This window comes from Petaurus breviceps, unplaced genomic scaffold (assembly GCF_028583685.1).
Source record: "Petaurus breviceps papuanus isolate PSGF00001 unplaced genomic scaffold, PetGlider_PUasm1.0 90692, whole genome shotgun sequence".
NCBI lineage: Eukaryota > Metazoa > Chordata > Mammalia > Diprotodontia > Petauridae > Petaurus > Petaurus breviceps.
In genome coordinates this window covers 6,959,387-6,985,520 of record NW_027187313.1, presented here as the reverse complement: position 1 = coordinate 6,985,520, position 26,134 = coordinate 6,959,387, and the positions used below count along the sequence as shown (strand labels likewise).

The window sequence follows — 26,134 nt, the reverse complement described above, 5'->3', positions numbered from 1 at the left end:
ACTTTAAGACAAATTCAGAAGTAAAAAGTTTACTATTTTGGAATATAGAACAGAAACCTCATTTCAGCTATAGGATGATTCTTAAAATATAGTTTTGTTGCTACTGAACATTGTTATGTCACTGCAGTGAGATAGGAGTAGGGGTTGGGCCTATGATTTCACTGGCATAGGAAGAAGTTCCCAAATGAGGAAATTCTTTTTACCAGTACAGATTGACGCTTTTTAAAAAAATCTTTGAAGTCTTAGTTGCCTAAAGCACTGAGAGATTAAGTGTAGGTCACATGGCCAGTATATGTATAGGTAGGACCCAGGTCTTTCTATTTTTGAGACCAGCTCTCTATTCAACATGCCACCCTAAATTAGTAATGGAATTAAACTAAGGTATTGTAGTTTGTAAATTAAGGTAATATAGTTCATAAACTAAGGTAATGTAATTAAATAAACTATGAACTGTGGTTAAAATGGATACCAGTAACTAAAATATAGTATAAATTATACTATACCAAGTATACTATACTTATAATTAAACATACTATCAAATAAGGTAAAAATGGATACCAATAAATTAAATTAAGTAATTTGATTAAAGAAAATGATATTATTATAAACTTACATTGAACAATATTGTATTAAATATTAAAGATGTCCAACAAAAGAATTTTTATATAAGAAGTATATATGTACACACATGTGTATATATGTATATATAAATTGAATTATGAATTTCAAATTAGTGGGATCTAAATTAATGCAGTTTTTACTAGTGTTGTGTGCTCAATCCATAGCAATTCTATGTGTTCATGGATTTAGCTGAGGTTTTTGCTATATCATTGAAAGAGAAATAAGTAGGTGATTATGTGGATTATATTTGGTTTTTGCTGATTTGGTGGAAATAACTTTTCACTTAAGAATAAAGTCGCTATCATATTAAAGACTATCATGTGAATTAGGAAAAAATGGATGTATCATTTCAGTTTAAAGTGTAGGTATGTACTATAGGCATATATAAAGTCAACTTGCTCTAGTATAGCAAGCTAATCTTGGAGTCAGGAAAGACCAGATTTCAGATGGCGCAGATGACACTGGGCAAGTCATTTAACTTCTCACTGTTTCATGCAACTCTCTGAGGTTTTAAGTTATAGAACAGGTGTTAATCTGTATTGGTAGAAGGAGTTTCCTCACCAGGAGTTCCCTATATCATTGAAATCATAAATCTGGACCCCCCCCAAAAAAATTTTGTACACATATGTGGGGGTGGGTGGGAGGGTGCAATACAACTATATCAGTGATTTTTAGCCAGAATTCTTGAAGATGACTTACTGTCAGAAAGATTGTGATCTATTTTGGTAGAGTGCCCATGCCAACAAAAGCATGGATCCTTCATGGAATGGATTATGATGTCTATGAATACAGACACAAGCATTACCCTTCTCATATATACCTATACACATCTTCCCTGCACCTCCTTACCTAGTAAAAGCACAAAAGTAGAATCCTGTATTTTTGCCTCCTTTGGACAAGTCCAAAGCTTTAGAACAGCGGTTCTTAACCTGAGATCCTTGGATGACCAAGGGGTGCATGAATAGATTTCAAGGAGTTTTTTAATTTGAATGGGAAAAAAATTTACATCTTTATTTTCACTAACCTCTAACTGTAATTTAGCATTTCATTCAAAAATTTTTTTTGGAAGGAAGAAGGCAAAGCAATTGGGGCTAAGTGACTTGCCCACGGTCACACAGCTAGTAAGTGTGTCAGGTGTCTGAGGTCAGATTTGAACTTAGGCCCTTCTAACTCCAGAGTCCATGCTCTATTCACTGCGCCATCTAGCTGCCCCTTCTTTAAATTATTAAAAAAAACAAAAACAAAAACAAAAACAAACATTATTCTATAGACTTCACCAGGACCCCAGAGGGATCCATGACACAAAATAAGATGACCTTCCTAAACATGAAAAATTGAAATGTATCAGAGTTTATGGGCTGATAGAAAAAGTTTAAATTTCTTCATAATAAGAATCATTATCCTGACTGAGCTCTATTTCTACTTTTTACTTAGTTCATTTACTCTACAAATTAGTCAGTCTCTAATTTCTTCTTTGATAAACAGATGCTTTTGATTTATTTCAGGTGTGCTAATATTGGCTCTATTAAAACTATTGAATATTGGTAGAATATACCTTTTTATATATACATGGAATTTGGCAGGTTGTTGGGTTTTTTTTTTTTAGTTTGTAGTATATTTCATGAGAATATCCTGTGCAATTATTCACCAGAAGGGAAATGAAGATGGAGGCAAAAGGAGATGGAGATGGAAAGGACTGAGATTATTATAGCTAACAGTAATATAATGCTTTAAGATGTATAAAGTGCTGCATATGTTATTTTAGATTTTTTTTTTTTTGGCTTTTTGGAGGGCAATCAGGGTCAAGTAACTTGCCCAAGGTTACACAGCTAGGTTTTTTTTAAGGGTCTGAGGCCGGAACTGAATTCGGGTCCTCCTGACTCCAGGACCGGGGCTTTACTCACTGCGCCACCTAGCCACCCCTGCATATGTTATTTTATACTTTACCTCACAGCAACCTTAGGAGGTAGGCCAAACATGTCTAGTAAGTGGCAGAACTGAGATTCAAATCCAGGTCTTGGATTCTCAATCCAGTACTCTTTCCATTTAGAATAGCAGCTATACTCTTAACTCTGAAAAATAAATATTGATAATTTTAAATGTAAATAATATGAAAAAATAAATATTGATGATCCTTTTCTATTAGGTTATTTCAGAATGGTCCTGACAATAACAGCTTGGAGTAGAAATGCAGACAACAAGAGTCTAAAACAGTATCTACCCAATCACAGTGAAAGCCTGTGGTACCATTCAGTACCATGGACAAATCCATATGATGACCTTTGCTTGCACTATTCCCCATGCCTGCAATTTTTTCCTTATCCACTCTATACCTGTTAAATTCTGATCCATCCTTTAAAGCCTAGATTAAATGCCATCTCTTTCATGAACTTTTTTCCCTGATCCCCTGGTGCATAATGAATCTTGGGCTTCACATGGCCAATCTGTTTTGTGTTTGATCATGTAATATTATATATTTTACTTAGCTTTTGTTTTATTCACCTTCTAGACTATAAACTGCATGAGGGCAAGGACTGTGTGATGTGAACTTTGTATCTCGTCACCTAGTACAATATACTGCATTCAGTAGATGCTTAATAAATATTTGGTGAATTAATGAAGAAAAATTACTTTGTGGTATAAATGCAAAGGAATATTTTCATTACTTCAGCTTTCATCCTGCTGTAGAAATGTATTGGGAAATAGTGGATAGAGTCCTGGACTTGTAGACTAAAGACTTGTCTTGCCTTGTTACTAAATGTCATTCTGGAAATGATAGTTCATCTCCCTCTGCTCAGTTTTCTCCTCTATAAAATTGGGATAATAATAGCACAAAGTAATTTGTGAGCATCAAATTAGTTAATACATGTAAAAGTTCTCAATAAATATGAACTGTTATGATTATTTCTCCTTTCCTATTGGAGTTGGCAAATATTTAAAATCCTAAAAGATACTACTGTGCTAGAGAAATGTCCTGAATCAAACATCTATAGAAACTGGTCCCTACAAGATGTCTTCATCAAGCGAGCAATTCACATTTTCTTGGTATTGCATTAATGTTTTATTCCAGATGTGGACATGTTGATTTTCAAAATCTCAGATACTCTAAAAAGAGGCAGTGTATTGTTCTGCAAATTAATTTATTCTAGAATTCTTTTACAAAGTGAAACAGACTATTAGGTAAAATATATCAGTAACTAAAAAGCATGCAGTCACTCAATTCTTTCCCATGTTTCCTTCCAAAAAATATTTAAATGTCCCACAGCCATTCAGAAGCTGTGGTTGGGGAAAAACAAACAAAAAATCTTTCAAGAAGAAAAGGGAAGGATGTAAAACTTGATAGTGTTTTTTGTTGGAAGCAAAAAAGGAAATTGCCGATTGAAAAAAAATTCCTTTTAAGTCCTCTTTCCAGGTTGAAAAAAAATTCCTTGTAAGTCCTCTTCCAGTTGAAGACATTTGAAATTAAAGTCAGAAAGGGCAGCTAGGTGGCACAGCGAGTAGAGCACAGGCCCTGGAGTCAGGAGGACCTGAGTTCAAATCCAACCTCAGACACTTAACACAAAAACTAGCCATGTGTCCTTGGGCAAGTCACTTAACCCCAAATACCCTCCAAAAAAAGCAAAAAAAAAAAAAAGAAATGAAATTAAAGTCAGAAAAAGCATCATAGTTTGAAAAGAGTTGATAAAATCTTACCCACCCAGTATTCATTAACTCATTATTTTCTTAAATGATAAGGAGAAAATAAAAGAAAGAATATAGAAGGGTCTATTTTTTTTGGGGGGAAGGTCTTTTTTAAAACAACCTTTTTGTGCTAATGGACTGTTTCTTTACAACTTTAGAATAGAAACAAGTTAGACCATTGACCTCAACTTAAAGTTTTTAGCTCTTTTTCTTTAGCCAGTTGGGATTCCGGAAGTTTTCTGTTCTTTGTTTTTCTGCCCTCCCCTGCCCCCAGCACCTTTTCCAGTACTCAGTGGACACAAGAACCTCTAGTACTTTCAGTCTTGACAAGTTAACTGACTACCCTATGCTGAAATCACCATCTTTCTATAGTTTCTTGAAGTTTAAAGACATCTTTGACCCTTTAAATTAGAGCATATTTCCTGCTTTTGTTTTAAACTATGGATAGCACCACTACAATGGTGCTTTCTTTACAGATATTTTTCAGGAACTGTTCTCCAAGGAAACATAGCTATGGGATTTTTCTCATTGCTAGACTTTGTTTTTCCTTTCTCAGCACTGTTAGGTTGCTACTTAGATGTCTTTAGGTTTCACTGGTATAAGGAAGATAGAAAACTGTAATTCCCACTTACGTTTGGAATTTCTTGAAAGTAGTACTTGGGGGAGGCTAGGTGGTGCAGTGAGTAGAGCACTGGCCCTGGAGTCAGGAGGACCTGAGTTCAAATTTGGCCTCAGACACTTGATACACTTACTAGCTGTGTGACTTTGGGCAAATCACTTAACCCCAATTGCCCTCCCAAAAAACCCCCCCAAAAAAACAAAGTAAAGCCTACTTAACCCCAGTTGCCCTCCAAAAAAAAAAGAAAGTAGTATTTGGTCTCAAGAGTAAGGACTAGGGGTGGCTAGGTGGCACAGTGAGTAAGAACACCGGCCCTGGAGTCAGGAGGACCCGGGATCAGTTCCGGCCTCAGATACTTAACACCCACACAAAAAATAACTGGCATGTAACCTTGGGCAAGTTACTTACTTAAAAAAAAAAAGAGTAAGGACTAAAGGTATGTTGACTGTCTAACACAATAAACAAGGAGTTTTCTTATCAGTACGAATATACTGCAGTCATTTACGCCTTGCTTAGGTCTCTCTTAGTGAGATTCCCAGCTTCTGGCTACATTTAATTTGCCTTCAGTCCCCTGTCTTATGAGCTCATGCGTTATATCACAGAAGGAGAGATCCACTTTTCTTATCTCTTAATTTAACCAGGTAGCAGAAACGACAATTGAAGCGGTCTCTTCAGCATACATGCTGTAGCTGGCATGTTGGAACCACCATGGGGAAGATGGCTGTTAAAAGGTCTCTTTCCTTACTGGCCATGCTGTACTGCCAGTACTCCATCCAGCACAGTGGAACTCCAGTGCTGTCATCTGACTCACCTAGCCCCTTAGATAAAGGACCCCCTGAGTCCTGGATAGCAGGTGCCTGTGGCCACTTCAAAAGGAGATAGAATCAGCCTAAACCTCATCAAAACAATGTGGAGCAGGCATTTGCCCTGCCTTGTCCCTGCTAGTTTTCCAGACTGAGTTTGTACTGAGAGCTCTGACTTTCCACACTTCAGCTAATGTGTCATTTTGTGACTTTGATCTCAGACTTCTGGAACTTATGCTTCATGATTGTGTCCTGTTTATGATGTTTCCTTCTGTGTTTGTAAACGACAGGCTAGCTTGATCTCTCACAATTCTGCCCTCACACTGCCCATTCTAAACTCATCTCTTCTTGAGCCTGCCAAAAGGTAGCTGGGATGCCTCATTATGAATTCTTGTTCAGTGGCCAAAATTTGTTGTGTAGAGCACAAATCCCTGCCCTGCTACATCAATCCTTCAGGTGCCTTCCTAGAAGTAGCTAAGGGCACAAAGGATAGAGTGCTGCTGTAACAGCCAGGAAGACCTGAATTCTAATTTGGCCTCAGCCACTTATTAGCAATGTGACACTGGTCAAGTGTTCCTTAGTCTCCTCATCTGTGAAATGGAGATGATAATAGTACCTACCTCCTAGGGTTATTATGAGTATAAAATGTGAGTATATTTGTAAAAGTGAAAAGTTTATTTTGAAAGTACTATGGAAGTGTGCAATGGTAATAGAAATTTGAAAATCTTCCCTGCCCCTTAATAGGCCTAAGGGAATTTGAAGATCTTTTCTACCTATTAATAGGCTGAATATAATCTCAGGGAGCCTGTGGTGGGAAGAGTTTGCTGAATGGGTAAAGCAGGAAGGGTGGAGCAGAGCTGAGAGGAAGCTGGGAGTCAGAGCAGTTAGAAAGGAGGGAGGTGAGGATTCAGACAAGCAGACAGGACTGTGTGTGTTTGTTTGTGGAAGGACCAAACAGAGGGAAGGCTTTGGGATAGCATGCCCTCTGCAGTGTTATGATTATAAATGTATAGATTTCTATATACATTATAAGAAATCTATAAATGTATAGATTTCTTTGTTGCTATGGTTGATTCGGTTTTCTGGTGTTGAAATTTGGCTTTCCTGGTATCTGAATAAATGTTTTTGCTTCTGTCTTCTATGTAGTGACTCTGTTACATTTTGTGATTCATAATTATGCTGGCATATTCACAGTTGCCACTGGTGCTGTGAATATTGCCTTGGCGATACAACTATTATTATTATTGCTTTACCCTGACTTTTATTTAAAATATTTTTCTTTTTGGTGAAAAGTATTAAGCATGACATCTGCAAACTTGAGTGCTCTATGGGATTAAAAAATCTGCTGATATTAAATGATCTATATATTCAATAAATTCTAATTCCTTATATGTTTGTTCATGATATATTTGAAAGGATTTTAAAAGATGTATTTGTGAAGCTTATCAAAATTAAAATATAAAATTATCTATATAGATTATTTTCCTTTGAGATAGCACAGGGCCCTTCACCTTACTTTGGTTTTGGTCCTTTCTGCTTCTCCCCTCTGAAATAGAAGTGGTTGAAAACAATATCTCTTATATGTATTCAGCATTTAACAGTAAGCCCATATTTGCACAATGATGTTTGATCCTCATGAATCTTCCTCGGGTGTTTTGCTTAAATAATGTGCATTCTCAGACATCTCTAAATGGTTACTCAGGATTACAAAGAGAGTTATTAGGAGAGACGGTGGAAGTGCCCATAAATAGAGACCATGAATCCAGTAACCTTACTTGAAATATCATTTATAAATAGGAAATGAAAGAGAAATTATGGTACCATGACCCACACCATTAGCTCTTCTTAGCTTGAAGTTGAATCTGGACTTGAGAATTTCCTGACTTTTATGGTGACACCATCTCCGTTTTGTCTGAACGTGGTTGCATATGGTGCAATATGTGGTCTTGCATTGAAGGAAGCCTTTCTTTATGCGGTGCCTTGATCTATGCCTCCTCTCTGAGGAGGAGATTTTAAACATGCATATTTACTCTACATTGGGAAATGGCATTGTGGTCTCTCATTCTTGTGGTATTAGAAAGAACCAAAATTAACCTCTTGATAACAATAAGAACCTAGAGATGAATTATTCTTAGGCAGTTATTGATACAGAACAGCCTCATTTATACAGCCCTAGACTGTCTGAGTTTCTGCTTTAGCCCACATCACTGTACAAATTTATCACCTGTCCTTTTACAAGTAGGTGCTACATTACAAAGTGTTCCAAAAGCCTTTGTGCAGTTTTGAAGCTTAAATTGGGGCACCCTCTTACATTTTAAAGCTTAAATTGGTATGCCCTCTATTAATACTCTCTTTTTGTGATGACAATGGTCTCTCAGAACTTTCTACAGTTATCCATTATTTAATTAGCAGAACAACCCACAGTGGCTAATGTGGCTACTGTAATTTCCTAGTTGGAATCCTGGAAAGATTTCATACATTAGAGCCTACTCATCCATTCAGAATCCTTCCCTTGGCAAATTAGAAGGTAAAAATTTAAGGATCTGCTTACAAATCACGGAGTATTTAATGTCCAGCTCCAGTGGACCTTGGAGAGTACCTAGATGAAGCTACTCATTTGACAGAAGAGGAAGCAGTACCAGGGAAGTTCCACGGCTTGCCCACTGTCATGGAGTTCATGAGAGGGAGAACTGCTGCTCCTCTGTGTTCATGAGATCATACTGCAGAGTCGGAGCCTTGATCCTGTTCTTTTAACCCAAGTCGATTGTAGAAGGTTATGAAAAAGATTTCTATAAAATGCAGACACCAGCTAATTCCTGTAGTTAATGACTAACAAATAATAGTAACTCCCTTTTATGTAGTGCTTTGAGGTTGACAAAGCTCAATTTCTGTGTGAAGTAGGTAGCTAACTAATCGTGGTGCTACCCAGTAGGTCTGTGCCACCTTTATTGACTCTCCACATTTTTAAACTATCATTGTCTGTCTTCCTAGTTCTTAATTAATCTGGATACTCAAGATTAAAATATCCTTTGAATCTGAAAATGCTCATAGCAATTAAACCACTTTATTTAAAATCTCTAGAAAAATTTAAAACCTAGAAAAGTGCAGCCTTGATCAGTTTCTTTGTAAAACAGTTTTCACAGTCAACTTTTGAATTTTGTATCGCAGGGTAGTAAATAATTTTGTTCTCTTGTTTTAGAAATAATTATGTAAAAGTTAATTGATATCTTTAGGGATTCTTCCTCTGGAGTAGGTACTCTGAAGGTTAAAACTTCATTATCAAACAGCAGTGTCCCTCAAATGCAAAACATCTGATGTTTACCCACAGATGCCCTGATAGGCAATCCCTTTTTTTCACAGTAGGGTAGAAATTTATTCACTATGGATTTGTAAGTTGGAAATGATACCAGACTTCTGAACCATTTTCAAAGCATACATTTTTCAAGTAGAGTTTTATTAAAGATGTCATGTAATTGTCAGGTCTTATTTCAGATCTGTTTTGATTATTTTAATGTTCTTCTGCAAAATATGTAGAGTTCTCTAAATAGTTCCAATTGTCGGGAAATTGAATTGTGAAAATAATTTCTAACTAATACTTGTTAAGAACTGACATTGGTTCCAAGATATTTCAAACTTGGTACTAAAATATTGGTACAAATGTGCTACTCTGCCCTAATTTTAAATGGTTTTGATTATTGATATTTAAAAAAAAACACTATAAGATCACAGAAGCAAGGAATGTCAAGGACCATGTTAAAACTACATGGTAATAGTGGATAGAATTTAAGACTTGGAGCCAGGAAGGGCTGAAATCAAGTCTGACCTCTGAGCCTAGTTAACTCTGTGACTGAGTAAATCACTTAACCTCCTTAAGTTTCAGTGTCCCCACCTGTAACAAAAGGAATGAGGATACTTTTAGTATACACTTGGCAGGACTGCTGTGGGACTTTGATGAGATAATGTATATGAGTCTTCCTGGTTCCAGGCCTGGTCCTCTGTCCACTGGGCCACCTAGCTGCCCACCAGTGTAAAGAGAGTACCCAAACCTTAGGGAGCTCTGTATGAGCTTTACCAGAACAGCTTCCATTGTTTTTGGACTGTGTGGCTTCTAACATCCCTTTCAACTCTATGAGTGAGTCTCAGAAATGAGCTGCCTCCACCATCCATTTGCATGAAGAGCCACTGTCATTTGCAGAATCATCAAGCTTCCTTTCCTCAAGGGTTGTTTGTGGCATCTGTTCCTTCTATGGGATGTGTACTCAGTGGCTGTAGCTGACTTTTCAGAAGAGTAGTTCCCCTTGTGAGAAACATGGTGTAATGATAAGAAGAGAGAAAGAAAACAGCCTTTATATAGTACTTACAGTGTACTAGGCATTGTGCTAAACACTTTACAAATATTATTTCATTTGATCCTCACAAAAACTCTTTGAGGTTGTTGTTGTTATTGTTATATGGTCATTTTTCAGTTGTGGCTGACTTTGTGGAATTTTCTTGGCAAAGATACTGGAGGGGTTTGCCATTTCCTCCTCCAGCTCACTTTACAGATAAGGAAATTGAGGTAAACAGGGTGAAGTGACTCGCCCAAGGTTACACAGCTAGTAAGTGTCTGGAGCCAGATTTGAACTCAGGGAGATGAGTCTTCCTGACTCCAGGCTCAGCATTCTATCCACTGTGCCACAAAGTTGCCTATATAATGGCCTATGGTTTTCTCATTTCCATACCATGAGTGGGAACAAGGTGACAGGGATTACAACAGCTAGCTGTGAAGGCTTTTTATTTTGTTTTGAGCAGGATTGGCATCGTTGGGGTACCTATGTCTTCTGTTGGTACAACCAGTAAAGAGATTTGGAAATCTCATCTCATGCAATATATTTTCATGCAATATATACTTTCATCTCATGCAATATATTTTCACTTACACCTTGGGTTTGAAGGCAAGACTCTAAAGAGTCTTTGAATCATTGTGGTCTGGCATGATCATGGGCTTTGCAAATCATGTCATCCTCCTCTTCAGTCCTGGAGAGCTTGCTTCTTTCTCCCCCAGACTGAAGTAATTATTGCAGAGGTCCCAGCAATAGCTGATCGTTTGGGCGTTTCCCAGCTATCCTCTATTGTTTGGTACCACCTTTCTTAGCCATTCCATCACATTTTGATCTTCTTTAGTCTGGGTAAGTCCCAAAGTCTTAAACAAAGGTATTGGGCCTGTTGAAGCCCATCTTGTGGTTTATAAAGTAGCTTGCGACAACTGCTTCTCTTGCTTCCTGAATTAGCACTGTTAGTCCTTTTCATGAGACTATTTGTCATTGTTCTTATCATCTCTCTACTCCTACAACATTAAACTGTGTAGTAAAAGTCAGCTCACTTTACTCACTGCTGCTGACAAGTAATCCTTGAATGTTACTCTAAACAGTGTAATGGAGAGCAGTTAGTCTGGCATCCTAAAGATAGGGACTAACAATTCCTTGACATTTGATCCAATCATAGTCTTACTTTACCACTTAAAGGTGAAAGCACTTGATAGACATGACTACATTGCTTTCATATAAGAAAGTCCTGTCTTACACACAGGTTAGGTTCTAAAATCAGTGCATAAATTGAAAATTCCACGTAGTTAAAATAACCCTGAAAATTGCTTAAGTTACCGAGAAGGGCAATGCAGTATCTTTAAACAATGTCTAGTACTATTAGTAGATAAAATTGGACTAGAGTCTCTCTTTTAAAAAGGCAATTTCTCTTTTAAGAAAGTAAATGAATACTGAAATGGTTGCTATAGAAACACAATCACAGAATTCCAATATGTGAGAATTGGAAGGGGCTTCATTGTCCATTTTGTTCAGCCCCCATAAAAGATGCCCAGTATGACATATGAAACAAGTAGTCATCCAGCTTTTACTTGAAGATCTCCAGGAAGGACAATTCTAATTTTTTGGAAATATTTACTAGCAAATTACTAAATTTGCTCTGTACGCACGTGTGTGTGTGTGTGTGTGTGTGTGTGTGTGTGTGTTTCTCCTTCCATTGCTCTTGGTTTTTCCTTCTGGGGCCAAATACAATTCCAGTCCCTCTTGTACTTGACAGTCCTTCAAATACTTGAAAATAGATATCAGCTCCCATCTTCCCTCCTACCCCCATTGAGTCTTCCCTTCTTCAATTTACCAATGTCCTTACACTAGAATTGAATGCAATTTGCAGATGAAGTCTGATGAAAACAGAGAGCAGTTGGAGGAGCACCTTTCTTTTCTTGGAACTTATGCTTCTTTTTAATGTAGCCCAGGACTACATTTGCTTTTTTGCCTGCTGTATCATAGTACTGAGCTTGCAATCTACTTAATCCCCAGATCTCTTTCAGAGCAAGTATAGTCTAATCATGCCTTCCTTGCTGTATACTTGAGAAATTATTATTTTTTGGATCCAGATGCAAGACTTTATATTTTTTCCTATTCAGTTTCTTTTTATTAGGTTCAATCCAATACTTGAACCTTTCAGCATCTTTTTGTGTCCTGATTTCATGACCCAATGCATTATATCAATCCCTTTTAACTGTCATCTGTTGATGAGCACACTATCTATGCCTCTATCCAAAGGCCTGGTTCAGATTTAAACAGCTGAATATAAATTTTATTTCCTATCATAGTCATACAACTGAGTTGCCAGTCTTCAGTTACAGTAGAACAAAAATAAAAACAGATAAAGATTTAACTGGTAGGAGAAGTGATGATTGGGGAGAAGAATCTCTTAAAAGGTCTTCATACATAAAAATGATAATATTTTAAGGTGATCATATGGCTCTATAACTGTTTCTTCTTTCATTTTCACCATGGAGCAAGAGAGGACACAAACACAAGGAAATCAAAGGCAATATGCCAGGGGCTTTCTAGTCTTCATCCTAGTTCTAACACCCTAAACAGAATGAATAGACTTTCGTAGGTTTGATGATGAGATTTTAGAACCCCACTTTGGGTGCCAAGATGCTTGGACGACGACCAAGGGTCATGACAACTAAGATGGACAGAAGAAATCGTACATTTGAGTCACCTTTCTCTGGCTCAGAAGCATATGCTCATTAAGTCCAGTGGTGTTCCGTGACTGTTTAACTCCTCTCCCCATCTTTCCCTCCCTTTCACTTTCTCCCTTCTCCCTCCCTGCCTCTCCTTCTCTCCCTTTCTCTCTCTCACTCTCTCATTGTTTCTCCTCTTTTCTTTTCCCTTCTTCCTTTTCTCTTCCCTCTCTTAGCACTTTTTCTCCTTTCTCTCCTGTTCTCCTCTTCTCTTCCTTCCTCTCTCCCCACTTTTTTCTCGTTCTCAAACACCTATATTTGAATACCTATAAGTCAAATGTGGGTGCATTTTGATTCCTTTGTAATATCTTTTTAAGCTAGCTAAGGGATGGAACCACTTAGCTAGAGGAAAGATTGAGGTAAAGTAACTAGACCAAACTTTCCTTATCAGGGCTTTTACAAAACCATTTCAGTTTGGTTTCTTTGCCTTAGAATTCTATTTGCTATGTCTATCATCTTATAAGTCACTTCAATTAAATAGATTAGGCAGCTACACATTTAAAAAGGAATGCTGAATCAAAGTTTATATACTGTATAATTTTGCCAGGAACTAGCCATCTTTTCTGCTTTTAGACATTTTAAATCCTTAGTCTTTGAGGGAAAGATTAAAAATAGAAGATGCAGAAGCAATATGCCCCATCCACAGGAGCTCTTAGAGAAGAAATTTAGAACATTTTTAGCTGGCAGATTGTTTATTATGCAAATCCACTTAAAATATCGCTTGGTCGTATTGCTGTGTGACCCTTATAAAAATGAGAAATGTGAAGCACTAAAGTAACATCTAGATAGCACCCATTTCTTTTCCATTAAGTGGGAACAAAGAATGTTTATTTCATATTTATCAGTCCTCCAATTTGATTAATAAATACATAAAATAAAAATATATAAATATATGCCTTGGAAAAAATCTAACTGAAGCCTTTTCAGATACTGCATTAACCCTCTTTCATTCTGAATCTCCAGACTGGTCCACAAAAGCAGTCAGCATTAAAGACTCCCTCTCACCTTAATCTTTTTAGGAACTATTAATCTTATCATGGTCCTGCTGAATCTTGTGATCTTTGCAGAAAAACAGTACAATTACAACTCTTTCATAATGTGTACTAATTTCGTTTTCAATGTTGTCTCTGTTTTTCATATTTTGAAGTGATTGACCATAGTCTCAGAGCATTAATCTCTTATTTTCTTCTATTTTCTAAGCTAAGCATTCCTTGTTACATAGTAGTTCCCTGAGTCATGATTAGAATACCATCCCATGTCCCTTCCTCCCATTTTTAACATTTGGTAAATCCATTTATTTTAGACTAACAACATGACCCTTATTTTCTTGTTACTTTTTTTTTTAAGGCAGAGAGATTTTTTTTTTTGCTTTTAAAAATCAGGCTAATGCTAGTTTTAAAAACAGAATGAGAGGGGATTTTATAAATTTAGGCATTCTATTCATGGGAAAAGTAGTAACAAACTATGTCTTTTCACCCCCTTTTCACAAAAAGAAGACCTTTCACATTATCATTTAATGATAATACAATTCAGTACAATATAGTATGTATGGAACTGATATTGTGTTAAGCTGGGAATACAAAATAAGAGGGAAAAAACACCGAGGAGTTTCCAAATCCAGTGGGAGGAAGTCAGTACCAAAAAGGAAGCTGAAAAAGGACCGAGGGCACTTCTGAGTTATGAGTGCCAGAGCAGAGATAATCTCCTTGATGATGAATTTCTTGGTGATGAGCTTTTTCTGGGGGGAGGATGATGATGGTGGAGTTGAAACCAGTGATGATATTTTCATTATAGAGATTTGTTTTTTCCAATTCCTTTCAACCTTTAAGTGCTTGCTATCTGCAAAGCACTGTGCTAGACCTTGTAGAAATATAGGAAGTGACACATACCTACATTTTAAAAGTTTATATCCTACTGGGGTTGGGTTGGAGGGACATATAACTAGTGTTAGAGTGGTGGACAAATGTGATAATATGGGAATGTTTGAGGCAAAAGAAGAGATCCTGATCGAGTGATCTAAGAAAGTTTGAAGAGGGAGAGAACACTTCCCATGATAGAATGAGGGAAGACATTCCTAGAGAGAAAGTAGGTTGCATCTGAGTTGGGCTTTGAAGAAAAAAAGGGATTCTGAAATGTCAAGATGTCAAGGGAGTACACTCCAGGCACAAGGGTGACAGTCTGTGCAAACTCACTCAAACAGGAGAGGCATGTTGAATTCAGAATACAGTGCACAGTCCAGATTGACAAAACATAGAGTATGGGAAAAGGTAAAATGTGAAAGAAAGCTTAGAAGGGTAGGAGAGAGCCAGTGTGGGAAGCACCCTTGTAGCAGCAAGCACCCCAAGTGTCCTCAGGGTTTGCAGCTACCACAGGTTCTTGGATCTGCTTTGTTAAAGGAAAGCAACTCAAAATGGGTTAACAAGCTTACTTTAATCAGTCAGACATATATCGTTTACCTTGTTCAGGTGAAAAGGTCAGCACCCTGAACCTCAAAGTATACAGGCATAATTATCAAGACAGAAACATCAAGTAGACAGATTTCCAAACTGTCCAACCATTACATCCATACCCAGTCAACATCTGGGTTTCCACATTCTGGGTTTTTCAAAGCCGGGGGACTCTCAACAACGGCTTCCCAGAATTCAGATCAAATCACAGAATACTTCTCAAAGTGAGTCCCAAAACAAAGCTACACATCAGGGCTTATATAGCCTTCTCCTGGCTCAGAGAATGTAACAACCTTATTGACCCACTGGCCAATCAAAAAGTATCTACTGAAAAACAAGCCTCCCTCCCCAGGCTTCTGGTGCACTTTAGCCTAGGGGCAGGGAAGATCTTCCAAATTTGCATTCCCATTACAACCCTCAGTGCTGGGCTCAGGAGTTTGAGATATTGTTGTCTCAAGCAACGGAATATCACTAAGAAGGAGGATTGGGTAGAAGAGTAGCCTGTTCAGGAGCAAAACAAGCTTGACAGGTGGGCAAATTTGATAGATTGGAAAGAGAGGAGCCAGAAGACAGGGAGACTTAGAAGAATGGTAGAGCTTTAGTTGTGAGGTCATAAAGGACTGAACAGTGGTTTACAATGGTTTGTGACAGTATGAGTGTAATGGGTGGGGCAGACAATAGAGATATTGTGTGGGTAGAATCAGTAACCTGAAACGTCTATGCGTAGATAATAAAAATTTAGGCAACAAGAAAAAGGAAATCAAGATCCTAATGGAAGGAGGCAAGTAGGACTGTCCCAAGTATCACTGAGACTTAGTAAGATTAAATCTGTGATGGGAATTTGTCCCTGGATGGCTATAACTTAGTTAAAAGAAATAGGACAGGTTAAAAGGGGTGGAGGAACAGTTAGGATTGTTTATTAAGAAAAGATATTATATGAGAGATTTCAGGAGCCTGATGAAGTAAGCATAGTGGGGAGGACATTTGGGTAAAGGAGGGAGCAGTGATTTTGTATTTTGTTAGTGGAGTATGCTACAGATACCCTAGACAGAAAGAAGTAGGAGGTTGGCACACATGTAGACCTGGCACAAATATATGCTCTCATAGTGAAGGGGAACTCTGGTTATACAAACTTCTGCCACAAAGTATTATCCAGTTATTTAGTTACCCCCTAACCCCACAGTATGCTGTGATCTGGAAATTAAGGTTTAAACCCTCTGAACTACCTTCTTAACCAGATAATCGCTTGCCAAATCTCTTTTCTCTTCCACATTCTTGCCTCTAGTGGTTTGATGAAAAACACTATGTTGCTAAATTGTTGTTCCTGTATTTTGAACTGTGGTCTAGACATTGAAGTCTAAGCCTCTGAACTAGATAGTCACCTCCCAAATCTGTTTTTCTCTTCTGGGGCCTTTGCCTTTAATAGTAACAGTGATGAAAAGACCACCCATATTCCTAGCACCTTTAGTTCCTTGTTCAGGACTTCATAGTCCTTAGCAATGCATTCTAGATTGCTTCTGGTGGTATCATTTATTCCCATGAACATATCACCAAAATTGGACAACAGACATCAGGTTTAATAAGTCCTGGGGACTTCTTTATTGTATTCTGTTTACCTAGATTAGAGGTTCCCAAACTTATTTGGGGTACTGATCCCTTTTAAAAAATTACTCAGTACCCCTCCAATCTACTTTTCTTAAACCTTTAGTGGTTTTTCTAAAATTAGCATAATTTCAAAAATGTATATATATTTTACAAATCCCACATCTTAAATTTAATAAATTGTTGTAAACTTGTGGGTTTTTTCCCTGCATTGTTATTTTCATGATGCATTAGGCCTATATGACCACATGTCCCCTTTTCCCTAGGAACAGGAACAATGTTCCCAGATCTAAAGGTACACAGGTACTTCAGTCACGGATTTCTTACTGCTTTCATAGCTGTGATACATCCCAAGTCACATAGAGCCTATTGGGGAAGGAACTTGCCTAAGGAAGAACTTGCTTAGCAGGGAGGCTTGCTAATGGGGATTCTTGCTTGTAGGAAGGCTTTCACACCTTTTTGTAAGTTAATTAGGCACTGCATCATGAGGGTTGTGGTACCTTCTGACTCTAAGCCTATTAGTTGAAAACTATATACATTTTCGGAGGTGAGATTTTGCTTTGGGGACTCACTCATGAGAAGGACTTTTTAATTCCCTGATTGACTCTGAGTAGCTATTTGTTAAGAGCCCCCCAACTACTCAGATGTTGGTGCTTTCCCATTCTGGTGGTGTATGTAGGTGTTTGTATTATTTTGTTCAGACAGTTGGAGCCCTGTACTAATTCCTCTATGTTTAATTAAAGTAAGATTGTTGACCCCTTTAAAGCTATCTTTCCTTTAGAAAAGCAGATCAAAGAACCTGTGGTAGCAGTCCTGGGTGTGCTGGGGTGCTTGCCCATACAAATACTGCATCATGTAACTGTATAGTATCATATTGCAAATAAGTCATTATGTGCACATATTCCTGCCCATGCACCCTGGACTTCCCAACAATGCTCAGTATACTTGCCTGCCAACACTGGCTTGTTAAGACCTGTCAGCAGACTTGCCCACTGATCAGTTATAACTTGCATTTTGTGTCTTTATTTGGAAAATAACATAATCACTATGACTTTAACTCAGTTACACAAGAGATGAAACATGTATGAACAGTTTTTAAAAATTTTCTTCTTTCTTTATGCTTCCACCACCCTGTTATTTTTTTCAGTACTCCCCAGTTGCACCTGATACTGCTACTGCCCCCTTGGATTGTTTCAGCACCCCTTGGGGTGGTATCACCCACTTTGGGAACCTATGCTAGATCAAACAGATATTTGTAAAGAGCTTAGCACTGTGCCTGGCCTGTAGTAAGTGCTATAAAATGCTTATTCTCTCCCCTACTTTCACCCTAGTAGATATATACTATGGCTGTGAGTTTATCTGAACTACCAGTCTACTAACCCTATCAAAAGAGGAAATAAGGTGACTCTACCATGAATAGTTTTTGATGAAACTTAGATGGCTCTTGGTGTTCACTTTCTTCTTTTCTAAAAGCTTATAAACTATCCTTTTAATAATTGATTCTAGTATTTTGCCAGGAAGCAAGGTTAAGCTTGCCCTAGTATGTTTTGCACATGCTTCCTTCTCTCCTTTCAGAATGGGGCTATTTCTCCCACTATTCACACTTTCAGTGATTACTAACAGAGTAGGTGATTATAGTTACCAGTTCTTTCTGAACCCTGGCAATGTACTTCTTCTAGCCCTGGTGACTTGAACTTCCTGAAGGGGTATCTAAGTGATTTCTAATCATCTCATAAGGCCTAAACTTTTTATTCTTATGTATCAATGTAATACCATGAATTTCGAACTAGTTTAAAACTCGTCCTTCCACCTAACATTTCACCAGTTTTATGCTCTCCTCTGAACTACCTTGGGCATGCTTGACAGGGGATCTCCTGGTGTAGGGACAAAAATGCATATATTACTGTAGGGAAGAGAAATCACACAAAACAAGCCGGCCTTTGGTGCAGATAGTCTCATCAGGTCACACTCTAGTTGAAGGCCCACAAGGGTGCTAGACATTAAACAGAACTTAGAAGAAAACAGTTGATCCTGGGGGAGTTTTACCTTCTCATGGTGCAGTGACTCCCTCTGATGTCTAGAATCAAATAGAAAATCTCTGTTTTTTAAAAACTCTTCATTACTCGGCTCTTTCCTCTTTCCTACTTTTCTCGCACTTTACTCCCCTCCACGTAGTCTGTGATCTAGTGTTTCTCCCACAAGATGCCCCATTTCTCATTTCCACATATTTCCTCTGGCTCTTCCTCTCAGGACACCCGACTTCTCTTGCTTCCTTCAAATCCCCGCAAAAAATTCACTTTCTGTCAGAGTCATTTTTCAAACCCCATTATTGCTCTGAGATTACTTCCAGTTTCTTGTTTGCCTGTTGTGTTCCCCGTTAGACTGTGAATTTTCTGAGAGCATGGACCATGTCTGCCTTTCTTTGTATCCTCAGCACTTAGCCTGGTGCCTGGAACATAGTAGGTGCTTAATAAATACTTGTTAACTATCAGAATCAATATGGGTGTGCTACAGTTCTGTAAGAAAAGCATTATGAGAACTGCTGGAGGTCAAAATGAACTACAGCTACCACAGAAAGCTAAGAACTGCCAGAGGGGGCCTTTAAAATGCTATTTGAGAAGAAAAGAAACATCAAAGAAGGGCTGGGACCTCAGCTTGAGGTGGAAGGGATGATAATAATTGACAACAAAAAGAACACAGAACTGGTCGATTCTTTTTAATTCTTTTTTTTTTGTGGCAAAGAAAATAACTTTTGGAGAGAAAAGGACAGGACTGCTAGGGAATTGACATTCAAGATATATTGGATTTGGGAAGATGTAAACAAATTAGTGCAAAGTCAAGTGAACAGAAGCAGGAGAACGTTATACACAGTAACAGCAACATGATATGATGATCAACTGTGAAAGACTTAGCTACCCCGATCAATATGATGATCCAAGACAGTTTTGACTCATGATGAATGATGCTATCCACTTTCAGAGAGAGAAATGATGAACTCCAAGTACAAACTGAAGCATAATTTTTCTCTTTATTTTTCTTCCTTTTCTTGTAACATGCTAATATGAAAATATTTTGCATGATTTCACATGTACCATGTTTCCCCGATAATAAGACACTGTCTTACTAAATTTTTTGGACAGAAAAACACCAGAGGGCTTATTTTCAGGGGAGGGCTTATTTTAATGAACATTGACAGCAATTTTAATAAACAGGTAAATGTGAACAAAAAAATATAACTTTATTCAATAAGCAAATCACTGGGGAAGAACAGGATGACGTGCTCACTGCTGCAGCTCTGATTGTATGCAGCTCGGAGCGTGGTGTGCGTTTCACCTGGGGGGGGGGACGGTGCATACAGAGGGTACCGTAATGTAGCGTGTAGCGCAGGGGATCACCTTCACTACAGTAGCAATCTCAATAGGGCTTATTTTCGGGGGAGGGCTTATTTTAGAGGAATCTTACACGGTAAGGGGAGGGCTTATTTTTGGGATAGGTCTTATTATCGGGGAAACACGGTATAATTGATATGTTGCTTGCCTGCTCAGGCAAATGTTTTCCCAATATTCAGAAGAAGGAAGAGAATGAAATTTAAGAATGAAAGGTCATTGGTTTTGGCTTCCATTACTGGCAAAACTCCAGATCCATAGAGTTCATTGAAAAGATTCTGTTTCTAGATCTAGGATCCATTTAAAAAGATCATGAACATTAAGAAGAGGAAATGGTGATCACAGAATACCTAGACAGCTTCATCAAGGACAGGTTAGTAAGCTGGCTTATGGGGTATATAGCAACCACAGTTTACCTAGATTTTAGTCAATCAGCAAGCATTTATTAAACATTTAATACATACCAAGCACTGTAGTTAAGCACTGGAGATACAGAGAAAAGCAAAAAATGGTTCCTCTCCTCAAGGAACTTACAGTCTAGTGGGAGAGCAACAATTATGTACATACATACATATATACACACATATGTATACATATACATACACATAAGAGAAATTGAAGATAACAGAGGAAAGGCACTAGCATAAGGGGGATCAGGAAGGGCTTTCTTGTAGGAGAAGAAATTTTAACTAATATTTGAAGATAGCCAGGGAGAGAGAAATGAGGAGGGAGAGAATTCTAGGCATGGGGGACAGCCAGCGAAAATAACCAGATTTTTTAGCCTTTAATTTGGCTTTAATAACTTAAAGCATCATTAAAACTTTGGGGACAGCTTATATTTGACAAAATACCACATGGTATTCATGTGAAAAAAGAGTGACATATACTAGACAATAGCACAATTAAGTGCATCCAGAACTGCTTCAAGGGAGAGCCTTGAAAATGTAATCACTGACGATTCATTGTTAACTTGGACAGAGATTCCAGTGAAGTATACCACATATCTGTGTTTGAACTTAAACATTTTTATCAATGCAGGGGATAAAGACCTAGATGCTATGTTCATCAAATTTGAAGGAGACCACAAATTGGGAGGGATATCTAATAGATTAGATGAAAGATTCGAGGTCCAAAAAGCTCTTGATATACTAGAAGATTGAGCTGAATCTAACAAGTTGAAGTTGAATGGAGATAAATCTTATTCTTGGATTTGAGAAATCAACTTTACAAGTGTAAGATAGGACCATGGTCAGACCAGAGAGTTGGTCTGAAAAAGATCAGGGGGTTTTAGTAGATGGTACATTTAATATGAGTCAGTAGTAAGTTATAGTAGCCAAAAAAGTAAAGCCCTTTTGGACCACATTAAAAGAAGCAAAACAACAGAATGCAAAAGAAATATGGTAGTCCTGCTGTACTCTCTTATGCTTAAACCTATCAGAAGTCTGTGTTTAGTTCTGAATGACAGATCAGGAAGATTAATCACTGATTAGAAAGGAGATTGATAAACTGGAGAGCACTGAGTGGCACACGACCAGGGTGGTGGAAGACAGACATGAAGTGCTTATAGAGGTAAAGGTTCCTTAACAAACTGCGCTGTGCTTATGTATTTGTTGGCAGTACACAACATGTGAATACTGAATACAAAATAAGTTTGAGTGGTAGTAGAGTGAATTGTTTGGGCCATCTTCATCATCATCAACTATAGATATTTATTAAACCCTTACTATGTACAGTGCTCTAGGCACTCAAAAGGAAAGCTAATGCATGCCCCTTGCCCTTTTAGCGGCTCAATGTGTTTTTATTCTTCTATAATCACATATGAGAAAACAAGGGGGGTTTCAGGTACAAGTGTTACCTAGAAGTGTGCTTGTCTCTATTCCTAGTATTTTAAAAGGGAGAACATTCCAACAAAACTTTCCTCAAAAACACCAGCAATGCCTAGTGTCTCCCTGATTGGTATATGTTGTCAGACTGTTGGATCCTCTCTGGTGCAGAAAGCAGTGCTGATATTTTTTTTTTCAAATTTGCAGATGATAGCTGGGAGGTTTAGCTAATATGTTGGATGATAGAGTCAACATTCCGACAGGCAGCACCATAGGACTGAATTGTATGAGATGAAATTGAATAAGGACAGATGAGGTAATATTTGTAAAACACTTTGCAGACCTTGAAGCACTATATAAATGTCAGCTATAATTATTATTGTCAGTAGGCAAGGGGATGATAGCCAGGGACAGGAGGTCTCTGGGGAGCAAGCAGAGCATTGATCTAGTATCCATGATAGGATGACGAAGATGACAACTGACTCCTAGGACTTTAACATTTAGAATCACCATGCATACATTTGGTATGTATTTGGTCCTCACACTAACTCTGTGGGTAGCTATTACAGGTTTTGTTGCATCACAATAAAAGAGTAAGTGATTCCTCATGGTCCTACAGCTAGCCAGGAAGTGTGAGAAGCAAATTTTGAATCCTAGTCTGACTCTTAAAGTCTCACTTTATCTACAAGCCCCATACCAGGGTGACCACTTGTCAGTTATGTTGTTGTAGGGATTCCTTTTAAGGTAAAGTTTTGACTGGATCTCCAATTGATGAGTCTCCAACTCTAAAATTCTATAATTCTATGTTTAGTATAGACCTTCTAGTCTTCTAATTATTTAATCTTTTCTCATGAGTCTAAAGAAATGTGCTACCTATACAATAACTTCTTCCTGGCAGCAGCACATTGAAGGTTCTACAGCCCTCCAGCGCAGGTTTGTTTGGATTCTCAAGTGATTCTAAATGGTTCTTACCCAGCCTTTACTGATGACACACTTTCTCAGAAAACTCTCATTTGCATCACTCAAAGCATGAGGGTTCCAGCGAATATGGTTTAGTACTACATTAGAAGAGATCTGAAGTACATACACACTTGGTTCTCACTTGGAGCTGGGATATAAGGAAAGGTGATGGAACCCATTTCCTCTTGAGCTTTCTTTCTTCTGCTTAGCTCAAGTCAGAAGGAATCTAACATTTATATTATTTCAAGGTTTTTCAAAGCATCTTGATTTTAAGGTTAGGTTCAAATGATTCTATCTGCTATTTACACTTGTACAGATTTCCACATTGTAAGAGTCAGAAGGCAGCAGATAAATTAACATGTTTATTTTCAAAAAGTATTTTTTCTTTACTTGAGTATTTACTATAAATTCCTTTAAATACTACATTTTATTATTTGTTTGCATTAGTAACTATTTCACAAAGGGGACTTCCAGGCAGAGAAATTTAAAAATAAAATGTTCTGAGCCCCCTTGAAATACCAACTATAAATACTAAATATCTCTGAGATAATAATAAAAAACAGTGAGATAACATAATTTATGTGCAGCCTCTCAGGAACATATCCCTGAGATATACTAAAAATTTCAATGTTATTTTCTGTTCAGAGGCAGCCTGGCATAGAGAATAAAGCATTATACTTGTAGTCTAGAAGACTTGTGTTCAAATCTTGCCTCAGATAGCTATGTGACACTGGGCAAGCAATTCAACATGTCTCACTCTCAGTTATGTCATCTGTATATGGGGATAATAATGCCACTTACCTAATGGGGTGCTTGTGAAGATCAAATGAGATAATGATGTAAAATAATAGACAAATATCACCTATTTTCATTAAAATCTCCAAACTGAATCCATTTGGTATTTCAATTTAGCTCTTGATAAGTCATTTATATATTTGGGAATTCCATTTTTTGTTGTTGTCTTTTTGGCAGGGGGAAGGAAGGATAATTGGGGTTAAGTGACTTGCCCAAGGTCACACAGCTAGTACATGTTAAGTGTCTGAGGCTGGAGTTGAACTCAGGTCCTGCTGCCTCCAGGGCCCTTGCTCTATTTACTGTACCACCTAGCCTCCCCAATATTTGGGAATTCTGAGATTGGCATTTTGAGACCATGCCTAGGAAGAACCAAGCCACCCCATTCAGCATTCTCTGGACCTTGCAACCTCATTGTCACTTGGTTACTTTCCTTACTGCTTGTCTGCTGCAGTCCACCCTTCAAACTAGACCTCCAGATATCATACCTTGGAGAAGCTAGCAGTCTCATATTTTGCTATGAGTCTCATATTTTTAAAAATTATCAATAACTTTTGTTTTTACCTGTCATACATTTCCCACTATATCCCTTCTTCCTACCTCATGAAGTACTGTTTTTTTTTTTTTGTTTGTTTTGTTTTTTGTCTTTTTTGGTGGAGGGAAGGCAGGGCAATTGGAATTAAGCGACTTGCCCAAGGTCACATGGTTAGTAAGTGTTAAGTGTCTGAGAGTGGATTTGAACTCAGGTCCTCCTGACTCCAGAGCCTGTGCTCTGTTCACTGCACCACCTAGCTGACTTGAGCTAATATGTTTCTTATAAAAGAGTAAAATTAGAGAAAGAAGGAAAATAATTCTATAAAAGTAACCACTATATAAAAAATATCTGATGTTGTATGTTGTATTCCATACCCATGGGAGCCCCCTCCCCACCCCAGCTTATACAAATGAGAGGGGAGGTGTCCTCTCCTATTTCTTTTGTGGCCAAGTTCAGTCATTATAATTTGGCAACATTAAGTTTTGATTGTTTTGTTCTTTCCATTTGCATGCTTATAAAAATTTTATATATGTACATATATGTAGTATACATATTTATTTATGTATATGTTATGTATGCTTTTTCTGATTCTGCTTGTGTCACTTTCTGTCAGTTCACAAACTACTCCCATATCTTTGCCAAGAAAACCCCAAATGGGATCACAAAAGTCAGACAAATGAAAAACAACAAATATTTCCATCCTTCTCTGTATTTTTCATGTTCGTCATTCTTTATAGTACAGTCATATTCCATTAACTGCATATTCCATAATTTATTCAGTCATTCCCTGATGAATTGATAGCTACTGTGTTACCGGTTCTTCACTACCACAAAAAGTACTGCTATAAATATTTTGGTGTATATGAGATTTCTTTTTCATCATTGATCTCTTTTGGGTATATACTTAGTAATAGAATCTCTCTGGGTTAAAGAATATAGACATTTTAGTCACTTTTTTGGGCATATAATTCCAAATTGCTTTCCAGAATGGTTGTACCACTTCACAGCTCTATCCATAATGTATTGTATACTTATGTTCCCATAGCCTTTCCAACATTGAATGTTCCATTCTTTTATTAACTTTGCAAATGATGAAGCCATATCTTAACTCTTGCCATTTTCAGCCCTGCTGTGGTTCTCTGTCATTCTTTCCCCTACTTGCCATCTCGTGGTATGAGAACTATAACCAAATCAGGACTCCCATAATCTTTGGAAAGGACACGTCAGTGGACTGCTTCCTTGTTTCAGTTACCAGCTTTGTGACTTTCCAGACGGTAACTGCTTTCCTTGGCCACCACTTCTCTATTTATGTTGTCTTCTCTGTTATTAAGTCAGCCTCTGGAGTATAGGGATCATCATACACAGGGCCTTACCATGATGCTTGGCATGTCGGAAATGCTTCATAGATGCTTTTCACTCTCTGATCTGCTTGGAGACGCTTTTAAGGATCCCAAGAATTCTTATACTATGATTTCAAACCCTTCCCTATATGAGTCCCATTTTACTCCGCAGTCATGTTCATATTATCTCTCTTCACACACTCTGTTCCAGTCCAACTGTCTGCTTGCTGGTCCTTATATATAAAACATCCCATTTCCCATCTCCCTGCCTGTGCAGAAGTGGCCTCTTATTTCTGTAATGCTCAGTTCTACTTACTGTATTTTAGTATCCCTAACTTGCTTTAAGAGTCAGCTCAGATGTTCTTTCTAACAAAAGATATTTCTTGATCTTTCTTGATCCCTGATATATTATCTCTCCCTTTTGAGATTAAAATGTATTATATTACATACACTTAATATTTATTTATC

The 26,134-nt window shown here is 37.7% G+C and overlaps 1 protein-coding gene across 5 annotated transcripts in view; it reads left to right on the top strand.

Annotated features, from left to right (window-relative positions):
• Nucleotides 1–26,134, top strand: part of RABGAP1L (RAB GTPase activating protein 1 like) — a 694,415-nt gene that overhangs the window by 431,422 nt on the left and 236,859 nt on the right. The window lies entirely within an intron of this gene.